The sequence below is a fragment of the Zonotrichia albicollis genome, unplaced genomic scaffold (genome assembly GCF_047830755.1).
Source record: "Zonotrichia albicollis isolate bZonAlb1 unplaced genomic scaffold, bZonAlb1.hap1 Scaffold_121, whole genome shotgun sequence".
NCBI lineage: Eukaryota > Metazoa > Chordata > Aves > Passeriformes > Passerellidae > Zonotrichia > Zonotrichia albicollis.
The window spans coordinates 1,146,501-1,152,500 of NW_027428348.1; the positions used below are offsets into that span (position 1 = coordinate 1,146,501).

Consider the following 6,000-nt stretch of genomic DNA (forward strand, 5'->3'; position numbering starts at 1 on the left):
GGAAAGGTGATGGCACAGGGAGTATCTGCTCTGCTGCTCACAAACAGCTGCAGCTGCTTTGGGTGCCTGAACATCTGCAGTGACAACTGCACCCAGCTGTTCCTGCTGCAGGGAGCGATTTTGGGAAAACATGGGCAGGATTGAGATGATGTTCCCAGGTGCCTTCTAGAACAGTATCAATAATCTTTCTGGAAGGAATGAGCTCCTGAGATTTGTTTTGCATTCTTTTATAGAAGAAAAGAAATTTATTAAACTGTTGGTTTGTCCAGTGTCATTGGAGAGGTGGCACTTTCAGCCTCCAATCCATGGTCACTTTTAAAAACCTATAAATGTTAGTCAGAAAATATACTTCCTTTTCCTTCACCTTCAGAGTCCCTGAAAAGAACTGCTGCCTCACCTGCACCTGGGCGCTGGGCCCCAGCTCCTGAGGGCAGCATCATCTCCCTGCTCACCTGTGACACAGGTACCAGCTGGGGAGTGAAAGAGCTGGGGCTGGGTGATCCCAGCGACAAAATAAAGCTATGCCTGCTTTTAATGTAGGAATTGGTGTTAAAAAGTGTGAAAAACGCTAATCACGTGTTTTTAAAATTTCAAAAAGTTGAATGATAATAAAATGGTTATAAAAATAGCAATATAATTAGAGTAATAATAATTTGGACAATTTGGATTAGGACAGTAAGAGACAATAGAAGCAAAGAGTTATGCACGTCCGGGTACCTTTTTCTGGGCAAAATAAGCCTGATAAAGGACACACGTTAACAAGGGATTAACCCTTAAAAAAGAATAACCTGTTGCATATTCACACACCTCATACATGATGCATAAATTCCATTCAAACACAGGATTCTGTCTGGTCAGTGTCAGCTTCTTCCTTTGAATCCTGACGGCTTCTTCCCGTGTGAGGCGGGAAGAAGTTCGTTTCTTCTGATAAGGGAGCAATAAATTCTCTTTCTCTGGAAAATTAAGGTGTCCTGTGGCTGCTGACTGGTGTGAGTCCTTCCTTTTTTAAAAAAAAAGTATCTTACATGGCATAGTTTCTATTTTAACATTGTGTTACAACCTACAACTAGATTTAACACACTACTTAAGAAAACTAATACAGCATCACTTTCTAACGTAACACATAAAGTATTCGTTTGAATATCCGCCAAAAGCCAATCAGAAACCGCGCCTTATTCAAAATGCCCATTGCGGTGGGTGGAAGGCGCTGATTGGTGCCGGGGCAGGCGGAGGCGGCTGCGGGCGGGTCCCATTGCCAGCCTGGCCCTGCCCGTTCCGGCCGCGTGTCCCTGGCAGCGGAGCGGCGGCGGCAGCGGGTGCGTGGTGCGGGCCGGGCCCGGGGCTGGTGCGGGGCTGGGCAGATCCGCGGTGCGCGAGCGGGGCTGGGGGGGTCCGGGCAGATCCGCGGTGCCCGAGCGGGGCCGGGCATGGCTGGGCAGATCCGCGGTGCCCGAGCGGGGCTGGGGAAGCCGGGCAGATCCGCGGTGCCCGAGCGGGGCTGGTGTAGGGCCGGGCAGATCCGCAGTGCCCGAGCGGGGCCGGACATGGCCGGACAGATCCGCGGTACCCGAGCGGGACCGGTGCAGGGTTGGGCCGATCCGCGGTGCCCCGAGCGGTCGCTGCCCCGAGCGCGGTGCCCCGAAGGACGCTGAGGCCCAGGGCTCCGGGCCGGGCCCGGCGAGGCGGCGGAGGGCCGAGGGCGCTGAGGGCGATGACGGCGGCGCCGAGCTGGGGCCGCGGGAAGGGCCGGGCCGGGGCGGCTCTGCCCGGGGCGGGTTTTGCTGCCAACAGTGGCACCGGCTCCAGCGCCGGGCCAAGGGCTGCTGTGGCGGGGCCCGGCTGCAGCCACAGAGAGCGGCCCTGGGCGCTGGGAACGGCGGCTCCGGGCTGGGAGGGCCCCAGCAGCAGCAGCAGGAGGAGGAGGAGGCGGTGGCCGTGCCCGGGATGAACTGGCATGTATTATCTGAGCGGCGCTGATGTCTCTCACGCTTTAGCTCTAAAATTACTCAGAGGCCTGGCCAGCCCCCGCTCCCTCTGGCAGTGCAGCTTTTCCCACTGCTGGCGTCAAGTGCTCAGGCCAGGCTGGGACCCAGCCTGGGGAGAGGGCTCTGAGGCAGAGGGGGAATTTTCCAGAGGAGAAAAAATCCATTTGGATTGAGGTGAAATGTGCATCTGTGAGTTCAGTCTGCAGCTTCCGTTTTAGTCTGACTGCCTTCATCTTCAACTTCTTCCTCTGAATCCTTCACGGCTGAGTGAGGCAGGAAAAAGTTCGTTTCTCCTGATAAGACAGTAATAAATTCTCTTTCTCTGAAAGATTTAGATGTCCTGTGGCTATCTCAGTGCAAGTCCTTTCTTTTAAAAAAAGGTATTCTACATAGCAGAGTTTCTATTTTACCATTGTTGTAACCGAAAACTATAGTTAACACACGATTTAGGAACATTAATACAGCATAACTTTTTAAAATAACACAGGTAATATTTATTTGAATATTTGCAAAAAGCCAATCATAAAATACGCATTTTTTGCAGAAGTTTTTCCCCGTGGTCTGGTCACAGCTGTGCTGAGGAACAGGAAGACCCACGGCCACATAAGGGAGACCCGTGGAAAAGCCTTGGTGCCCAGAGGGGATCCTGACCAGTGGCGTGGAGAGCTACAGGTGAGAGAAAGAGATGAAAATTCAACATCTCTCAGAGCCCTTGGGCATGGACACACCAGGCACGGGCAGTTCACTCCTTTTCCCTCTGCTGGCATCGAGTGCTCAAGCCTGGCTGGGACCACTTTGAGGCAAGGGCTCTGAGGCAGAGGGGGAATTTTCCAGAGTAGAAATCCATTTGGACTGAGGTGAAGTGTGCATCTGTGAGTTCAGTCTGCAGCTTGCTATTTAGTCTGACTGCCTGTTCTCACCAAAGCCTGTACTCTAAGAATCTGCTTCAGCCAAGGACAGAGATAAGGGGGTCCTTTGAACTCTAAAACAGAGAGAGAGACTGCTGTGGAAAGCAGGGTCAAAATAAGCCCGAAAAATTACGCAGGTTAACAGAGGATTAACCCTTAAAAACAACAGCCTCTTGCATATTTATACATCTCATACACGATGCATAAATTCCATTCAAACACAGGATTCTGTGTGGTCGGTGTCAGCTTCTTCCTCTGAATCCTGATGGCTGAGTAAGGTGGGAAGAAGTTTATTTCTCCTGATAATGGGGCAAGAAATTCTCTTTCTCTCTAAGGTTTACGTGTCCTGTGGCTGCTATCTCAGTGCAAGGCCTTTCTTTAAAAAAATAGTATTCTACATAGCAGAGTTTCTATTTTGCTGCTTTGTTACAAGCTAAAACTATATTTAATACACTATTTAAGAAAATTAATGCAGCATAGCTTTATAACACACCACACAAAAGATATTCATTTGAATTTTTTTTTTTTTGGTGGTGCAGATAGAAATAAAAAAAGGGGTGGATAATGTTGAAGATTGCAATGCAAGATGTTTTCCATTACCATCTGTATGGCAGATTACTTTTGTCAAGTGGGCAGTTTGCCTTATTTTTCTCTTTGAGTGACCACATTCACACCTCCCTCTGGAGGGGACATCTGCTGATAACAGACTATTGAATGTCACTGCATGACTGATAAGAACTATACCATCCCATTGTGAAATGCTCCGCCCAGAGGGAGGAGCCAAGCATTGCTACCCAGATATAATCCAAGATTCTGGAACACTAGCACAGCTTTCTCCACAGGATTCCCCAGAGGAACAGCGGCTGTCTCTACTCCTACTGGATCTTCAGAGGAAGAAGACATCCTTCTCTACAGATCCCCCTCACTCCAACAGAACCACACCTGATACTTCAGGATGTCTGCAGCCACATTTCCAAGTGGACTGTCAGCCACACCCTGACCCACAGGGTGTCAGGTTGGGTTCTGACTCTGTCAGTGTTGTTCTGGTGTACTGCATTGTTTTATTTCATCCTTTAACTTTTTTTTCTTTTCCCCCTTAAAGAACTGTTATTTCTTACTCCAATATTTTTGCCTGAGAGCCCCTTAATTTAAAATTTATAGCAATTCAGAGGGGTGGGGAGGGTTTACATTCTCCATTTCAGGGGAGGCTCCTGCCTTCCTTAGCAGACTCCTGTCTTTCCAAGCCAAGACACCAATGAACTCTTACCAAATTCAGTGAAACAAATTCCTTGGTAAAGGCCGCGTGGCTTATTGCCGGAAACCTGGTCCCCCGGTTGCAGACAGGTACAAAGAGCTCCGAAGTGGAGTGACCATTCACTCTGTTCTCACCTAAATTACTGTGGTCCTAATTCAATGGCTCAAAATCCGGATTTTGTCTTTTGGAGGGGGGGTGGTCTGGGGGCTGCCAGTATGCCTGCCCAGGGTATCGGTGGGCGCTCAGACTTAGATCCTAGCCTCCCACGAGACAGTGAACCGTTTGTCCTTGGTGAGGGAAGCGACGAAAAGGTGAGTGAAGGCACACCAGAGGCATTGCCTCCAGTGCCTGGGGAACATGGAGGGCAGTCACCAGATAACATCGTGAAGGTGACTGTTCCTGACAAAAATCCACCTTGTCCCTGCTGCGGTACCCGGGTAAACTCTGTGTTAAGCCTGATTGAACATCTAAAGGAGTCACACAGGAAAAGGAGGGTTTGCTTTCGGTGTGCCAAGTGTGGAAAGGAAAATATTAACTATCACAGTGTTATTTGTCATTTTGCAAAGTGCAGGGGTCCAGAAACTGAAAGGGTTCCAGCTGGAGAGTGGATCTGTGAGGTATGCGGCAGAGACTTCACAACCAAAATTGGCCTGGGACAACACAAAAAATTGGCACACCTGTTGATAAGAAACCAAGAAAGGATCGTTGCTTCCCAACTGAAAAGACCATCAAATCGAGGAGCCCACAAAAGATGCTGGACAAAAGAGGAGGAAGAACTGCTGATAAGACTGGAGGCACAGTTCGAGGGAAACAAAAACATTAATAAACTTATCGCTGAACACATAACAACCAAAACAGCTAAGCAAATTAGTGACAAAAGAAGATTGCTGCCTAGGAAACCAGCAGATGGAGCTGACAGAGGAACTGTTGTGAGTCACCTCCCCAGGAGAGCAGGTGAGGGTATGGGAATGGAACCTGGGTTGAGTCAGCAATCCCAGGCAAGAACCATGGACAATGGACCTGGGGAGAACCATCTGCCGGCAAGGCCAGCTGCCAGAGGGAAAACAATGGATAAGTTAAGAGGACACCCTGATAAGGATAACTGTCACCAGAAACCAGCAGAGGGCGGGGCAGCTGCAGGCTCATTACCAAAAGACAATCAAGGAACACTTATCAGCTGGAGCCATTAACCACTTCCCCAGAGCATTCAAGCAATTGATGGACGGTCAGGAGATGCTCAGAATAATTAATCAGGCAGTGCAGGACTGCTTTGAATGCCTAGAATCAATAAGCCAAATAAGAAATGTTACACGTGGAAAAAATGGGAAGGAGACCCAGGAGAAGCAACCAAGAAAGCTGTTTCAGAACTGGATGAAACACAGAGTGATCAAAAACGGTAATTACCTTCACTTTCAGCGTTTATTCCATCTTGACAGGGGAGAACTAGCAAAAATTGTTTTGGATGACGTAGAGTGTTTGTCCTGGGATATATCACCCAGTGAAATTTACTCGGTATTTAAAGCCAGATGGGAAACACCTGGTAATTTTCCTGGCATCGGGGAATTTGAATTTAATGGGAAGGCAGACAACAGCACCTTCAGAGACTTAATCACGGCCAAAGAAATTGAAAGAAATGTGCAGGAAATAAGAAAGGGCTCGGCTCTAGGTCCAGATGGGATTATTCTTGGGGACATCAAAAAGATGGATCCCAGGTATTCCCGGACAGCTCAGCTCTTCAACTTATGGTTAACATCTGGGGAGATCCCAGACATGGTGAGGGGGTGCAGAACTCTTTTGATTCCTAAATCTACAATGCCGGAACGTTTGAAGGACATTAATAACTGGAGGCCTA

At 48.8% G+C, this 6,000-nt stretch overlaps 1 protein-coding gene and 1 non-coding gene across 2 annotated transcripts in view; both read left to right on the plus strand.

Annotated features, from left to right (window-relative positions):
* The window catches only part of LOC141727365 (uncharacterized), a 269,056-nt gene that overhangs the window by 139,739 nt on the left and 123,317 nt on the right, over window positions 1–6,000 (plus strand). The gene's annotated exons all lie outside the window — the stretch shown is intronic.
* LOC141727374 (small nucleolar RNA SNORD45) lies at window positions 1,937–2,017 on the plus strand. Its single transcript, XR_012578398.1, has one exon. It is a non-coding gene; the product is annotated as a small nucleolar RNA SNORD45 (small nucleolar RNA).